Consider the following 6,256-nt stretch of genomic DNA (forward strand, 5'->3'; position numbering starts at 1 on the left):
AAACTCTTTCTTAATCTTCACTAATTGTCCTTCTACTATCTTGTTTCTTGTTTCCTACTCTCAGACTGCTTGAAAGATGTTGGAGGAAGTAATTTAATCTCAAGGTCAGTCACTACTACCTGGCAATCCTTTTATTAATCTTTATTTGACTATGAAGTTTCATGCAATAGTTGTTCCAAACTTTCTCCACTCTTATTAGACTCACAGGCCTGACTCCATCCTTCAGCAGTTGAGTTCATTTCCTCACTTTGCTAAGAAAATCAAGGCTAGTTGTTAAAATCTTCTTTGACACTCCTATTCTGCATGGTCAGGTATGTGCTGTATGAATACTTTCTTGGAATACCTTAAAATTTCTATAAATTTTCCTTAGTCTCAGAGATTGAAATGACCTTTCTCATTGAAGCTAAGCCCTTGTTCCTTTAATCCTATTTTTTCTTACTCTTCTGGGAACTTGTCTTACTCTTCCTTCCCTTTAATCTTCCATTTTCCTCTTTGTACTAGTTCCTCTGCTATCAGCATCACTCAAATCCGTGTCCTTAAGAGCAAAACAAAACAAAACAAAAATTCTTCACTTGACTCTCTCCCTCCATCAAGTTATCATCCTTTATCTCTTCTCCTTTCCACTGCTAAACTTCTAGAAAGTTATCTCTGTTGCCAGCACTTTGTTCACATCAGATACTCTTCAACCTGTTGAATATTGCTCCACTCAGTCACTAAAAATCACTTTATGAAGTTACCAGGGATCTCTCAATTGCTAAATTGGATGGTCTTTTCTCAGTTTTTATCCTCCTAGAATTTTGTGCAGCTTTGGACCCCACTGACTAACTCCTCTTGATTATCTAGTTTTCATGAAACATTTTCAGTTCCCCAAATTGTAATTTCCCCTATTTTAGAATTTTTATACCACTCTCCTGAATATCTAACAAACTATAACTTTCTGTAGACATGTCATATGCTCTCTATTAGACTCTAAGATCCTTCAATCAATAATCAACTAATAAGTACTTATCACATGCCTACTATGTGCCAGACACTGTTAACAGAAAAGGGAAAAGAATAGCCTTAAAAGTAGATATAGATTTATTATTTTTTCCATTTTAGTCAGAAATGTAATATTAAAAATAATGTATTGCTTTATATTCCCTTTGTGTATTTTTAATACAAAAATTATAGTGAGTTTGGGACAAGAAAAATATTTAGAACTTATTTGATTCCTTGATATGGAACTTTGTAGTTCACCTGAGAAAAGAATATTATGTTTCTGTGATATTTGTAAAGGATTTTGTTACTTCTCATGCACCATTAAGCATTTCTTATTCAATATTTCTTTTTCATAGGCCGCTGTGTTATTCTTTTTATGCATTCTCTTATTTGTGTAACTTTTATTTTTTTTCACCTTTGGTCTTTTTTAGTACAAATAGAAATAATTTTAATATTTATGTATTTTTTAAAACTCTAAATGTATTTATTTTTCCAACTATATGTGATGATAATTTTCAACATCATTTTTTTTTGTTTTTTTGCAAGGTGCTAAGGTTAAGTGACTTACCCAAGGTCACACAGCTAGGCAATTATTAAGCGTCTGAGATCACATTTGAACTCAGGTCACCCTAACTCAGGGCTAGTGCTCTATCCACTGCTGCCAAACATAATTTTTTTTTTACATTTTTCTCCCTCCCTCCCTCCCTTCCTGCCTCTTCTTTCTGACAGAGAACAATGTAGTATAGGCTCTGCACCTATAACCATATTAAACATACATCCATATTAGTCATGATATTTATATAAATTTTTAAAGGACCTTGTTGCTTTCTCATATGTTATAAGAAATTTCTTATTCTTCTTTTAGAAAAAATTTTATTTATTTTGAGTTTTACAATTTTCCCCCATTCTTGCTTTCCTCCCCCACCCCCCACAGAAGGCATTCTGTTAGTCTTTACATTGTTTTCATGTTATACATTGATCTCAGTTGACTGTGATGACAGAGAAATCATATTCTTAAGGAAGAAAAATAAAGTATGAGAGAGAAAAATTACATAATAAGATAATGGTTTTTTGTTTTTCTAATTTGAAGGTAATAGTCTATTGTCTTTGTTCAAAGTCCATAATTCTTTCTCTGGATACAGATGGTATTCTCCATTGCAGATATCCCAATATTGTCCCTGGTTGTTGCACTGGTGGAATGAGCAAGTCCATCAAGGTTGATCATCACCCCCATGTTGCTGTTAGGGTGTACAGTGTTTTTCTGGTTCTGCTCATCTTGCTCAGCATCAGTTCATGCAAATCCCTCCAGGCTTCCCTGAATTCCCGTCCCTCCTGGTTTCTAATAGAACAATGGTGTTCCATGACATGCATATACCACAGTTTGTTAAACCATCCCCCAATTGAAGGACATTCACTTAATTTCCAATTTTTTGCCACCACAAACAAGGCTGCTAGAAATATTTTTGTACAAGTGATGTTTTTACCCTTTTTCATAATCTCTTCAGGGTATAAATCCAGATATTTTTTGCTACAAGAAATTACAAATCTGAAGAATTCAGAGTAATTTGGGAAAAGATCTAACTACCCAAAGAAGAAGAGAATAAACAAAACACAATATACAGAGTATCACCCACAAAATTAGTGCATTTTAAAATTATCTTTTTTAAAATGCAGTAAGACATTTTTTGTTGCCTTTTGAACATAATTCCAAATTGCTCTCCAGAAAGGTTGGGTGAGTTCACAGCTCCACCAACAATGTATTAGTGTTTCAGAATAAATTTCTTGTTCAGTGTTTTTGTTGTATTTTTTCATGTGTAAAATCCACTCATGCTTAGATGGATCTCTCATTCTGGCAGTCTCGTATAATTATTCACATTATTTTTATCTCCTTACAATTACCTTTCTAGTTTTACTGATTTTTTTGAGATATTTCATGTCTCCCTTAGACAACCATTCATCCAAAATTAGGGAAAGAGAAAAGGAAAATAAGAAGACAGTTGTAGTAGCACATCACTAGACCTTTGGTAGAGCTGTGACTCAGTGTAACCATACTGAAAAATACTTTGATATATGTTAGAAAAGTCACCAAACTGATGACTCAGTGATCTCCACCATCAGTCACATACCTAAAGGAGACTGAGATAAGGAAAATGACTCATTTATAACAAAATAGTCTTGACAGCAGTTTTGGTGTTATCAAAAAATTATAAACAAGATGGTAGCCACCAACAGGGGAATGACTGAACAAATTGTGGGATATGTATGTTAAAGATATGTAAGTGTGGTCAAAGCTGATTATGTACTCAGTGGGTAATGCAGGTGGTCCTTGAAGCAGCTCTGGCAGAATGACAAGATGCCACTTGAAAATAACAAACCAGTTTGAACAAATTTCAAGGACTATTCCATTTAATTTAGAAAAAAACTAGATATCTTATTGTCTGATCTTGTTATCTCTTATACTTTTTGTTTCTTCCTTAAGGATATGATTTCTCTCTCATCACACTCAATTTGGATCAATGTACAACATGGAAACAAAATAAAGACTGACAGATTGCTTTCTGTGGGGGTGGGGGGTGGGGGAGGGAAGTAAGATTGGGAGAAAAATTGTAAAACTCAAAACTGAAATAAAATCTTTAAAAAGAAAGAAAGAAAACAAACCCAGCAGTGGAGAATGCAACTTGTCCACTAGGTGGTGCCGCACTCAAGTCACTGGCTGTTTGTTCTGGGTGGAGAATGAGGCAGATCCTTTTTTAGGGATGTGAATGATTGAGTGAATGAGTGAATGAATGAATGAAGGAAGGAAGGAATGAAACATTTAGTATTCTAAACACTGAGAATGCAAATAGAAAAATAAGATAGCCCCTGCTTTCAAGGAGCTCATATTATAATGGGGTGAGATAATACATTTGGAAGGTTCCAGCTGCAAGTCAATAAAGTTCTGGGGTCCTTTGGCTGCTTACTGCTCACCCTACTTCTGCCTTGTGACTTTAAATAGCTGTTCAAGATAAGACTGGTGCTGCCTGACTTGTGGATTCCAGCCTAGGAGTTTATGCAAAGCCCTCTTCCACTCCAGCAGATTGAGGAAAGAGGATGAGGAAAGGGATGCCAATGCCTGTTCTGGTAAGGTAGAAATAGGAGGGGGAGTGCCAAATTGGCACTCCCAGGCTTCCTAACAGTCACAGAAATTTTGGGAAGCTGCTCTCACTCATCACTTTCTCTGGACTTTTCTCATATTAATCTCTCCAGTTGACTACATTGGCTCCCTATCCAGTGTCCATCTCTCTCTCAACAGTACTCCTGGTATAGTAGGCAGAAGTAGGAAGCAAGCTGTGATTACTGCAGAAGTTTTCAGTGGAATGGATAAAATGATAAAAGCTGACAGCATCTTCCTTTGCTCCTGAGTTTCCTCCAAAGAATGAATCCCATTTCCTTTCTCCATAACAATCATCAGGTGCTTCTACCAGTACCTTCTCTGTCTTAAAATTATTATCATTATGGAACATAAGGTAAAATGATAATTCATGTGATGTAAATGAAATAGGATAAATGTCAATTGCAGATAATTTTTGCTACAAGAAATTACAAATCTGAAGAATTCAGAGTAATTTGGGGAAAGACCTAACTACCCAAAGAAGAGAATAAACAGAACACAATATACAGAGTATCACTCACAAACATTAGTGCATTTTTAAAAATACTATCTTTTTAAAAATGCAGTAAGACTTTGGGATGCCCTGCATTAAAGAAAAAACTAAAATTCATCAGAATTCAGGTCAGTGCAATCTTGATCAATCTTGACTTCAGAAGATTGATGATGAAACATATACTTATCTTATCTCTAGGGAGAGGGTAGACTCCAAGTATGGAATACAGGAACACTATCAGACATGGTCAGTCTGTCAATTTGATCTGTTTGTATAAGGAGCTTTTGGAGTATGCACAGATTGGCTAACAAGCCCCTAAGGGGGTTTATCTGGGCATGCTCAGATTGACTAACATCTAGTTGCTCTGCATCTCCTTCCATGTAGGTGGGATTGGTTTTCTTGGCTTGTCTGTGTAGCTAGAGAGGCTGCATCTTTAAAACTGGTCAGCCTCTGGTCAGACAGTCTCTTTGTTTCATGTGCTCTCTTCCTCCCTGCTGTGTCCAGGGGGTGAATATCACAATTCTTTCTCGGCTGGGGGACTCTCTTCCCATGTTCTATCTTTAAATTCAGATTCAAGAATTTGACTCAGGTGTGTTTGTTTCTTTTTATTTTGATTGTCCTCATAAATCTCAGGTGCAAGGTGGGTCCTGGCACACTGGACTGGAAGCAATGGTAACCTTGGATCAAAGATTGAAGGTGTAATGGTGCAAACAACCCAATGGGGAAAGCCTGATAAGCCAGTCCCTAAACTTGAGCCAGAGGTGTTTTTATTTTTATTTTTGTTTTTTGAAAGATAATGGAGGTATGTAACTTGTCCTTAAATAGAATGATAGCTAAGTAAGTATTAAATGTCTAAGACCATATTTGAACTCAGGTCTTCCTGATCTTGGAACCTGAACTGTGTTTCAGAGGACCTGAATCCAATCCCCTTCACCTCCCTTGACATTTAGGTGGTGCAAGACAGGAGGGCAACTAAACCCTATGTGTTGAGGAGTAAGATTGTTTATTTGCGGTTATATCTTTTGAAGCATATCTTTTGTGAAAGCTAATTTTATTGTGAATGGCTTAATGGAACTGAGGTGCAGAGGACCCACCTCTAAAAGTGAAGAAACATCACTGATGGGAACTGAAGAAATCAGCAGAGAATCTAGATACTTCTGGCTCCCCTAGAGGGGATCAGAGAACCCTGAAGGAGAGAAGGTGGTGGGATCCAAGGTAGTGAGAATCACACATGACTACTTGACTATTGCAAGGGAGGTTTCTCTTGGAGTGATAACATTGAGAAATGAAATCAATGTTGAAAAGAATAATTCTGTGTTTCTTTTTAAAGAGAAAACAAATAGAAAATCAATCTAGGTCTGGCATTCCTTACTAGATAAATAATCAAAGGAAATGAACAAACAATCTGCCAAGGAAACATTGTCAACTATTAGCAATTGTATGAAAATTGTTCCAGATCATTAATAATAAGAAAACTGCAAATCAAAATGACTCTGAAGTTTCAACTCATGCTATTGGTGACAAAAATGACAAAAGTTGAAAAATAATGATTTGGAGAGGTTGTGGACAAATGAACATAATACTAAGCTATTGATTGAGAAATAAATTTGTCAAGCTACTCTGAAAAGCAA

Source organism: Macrotis lagotis, chromosome 4 (genome assembly GCF_037893015.1).
Source record: "Macrotis lagotis isolate mMagLag1 chromosome 4, bilby.v1.9.chrom.fasta, whole genome shotgun sequence".
In the NCBI taxonomy this organism is placed as follows: Eukaryota; Metazoa; Chordata; class Mammalia; order Peramelemorphia; family Peramelidae; genus Macrotis; species Macrotis lagotis.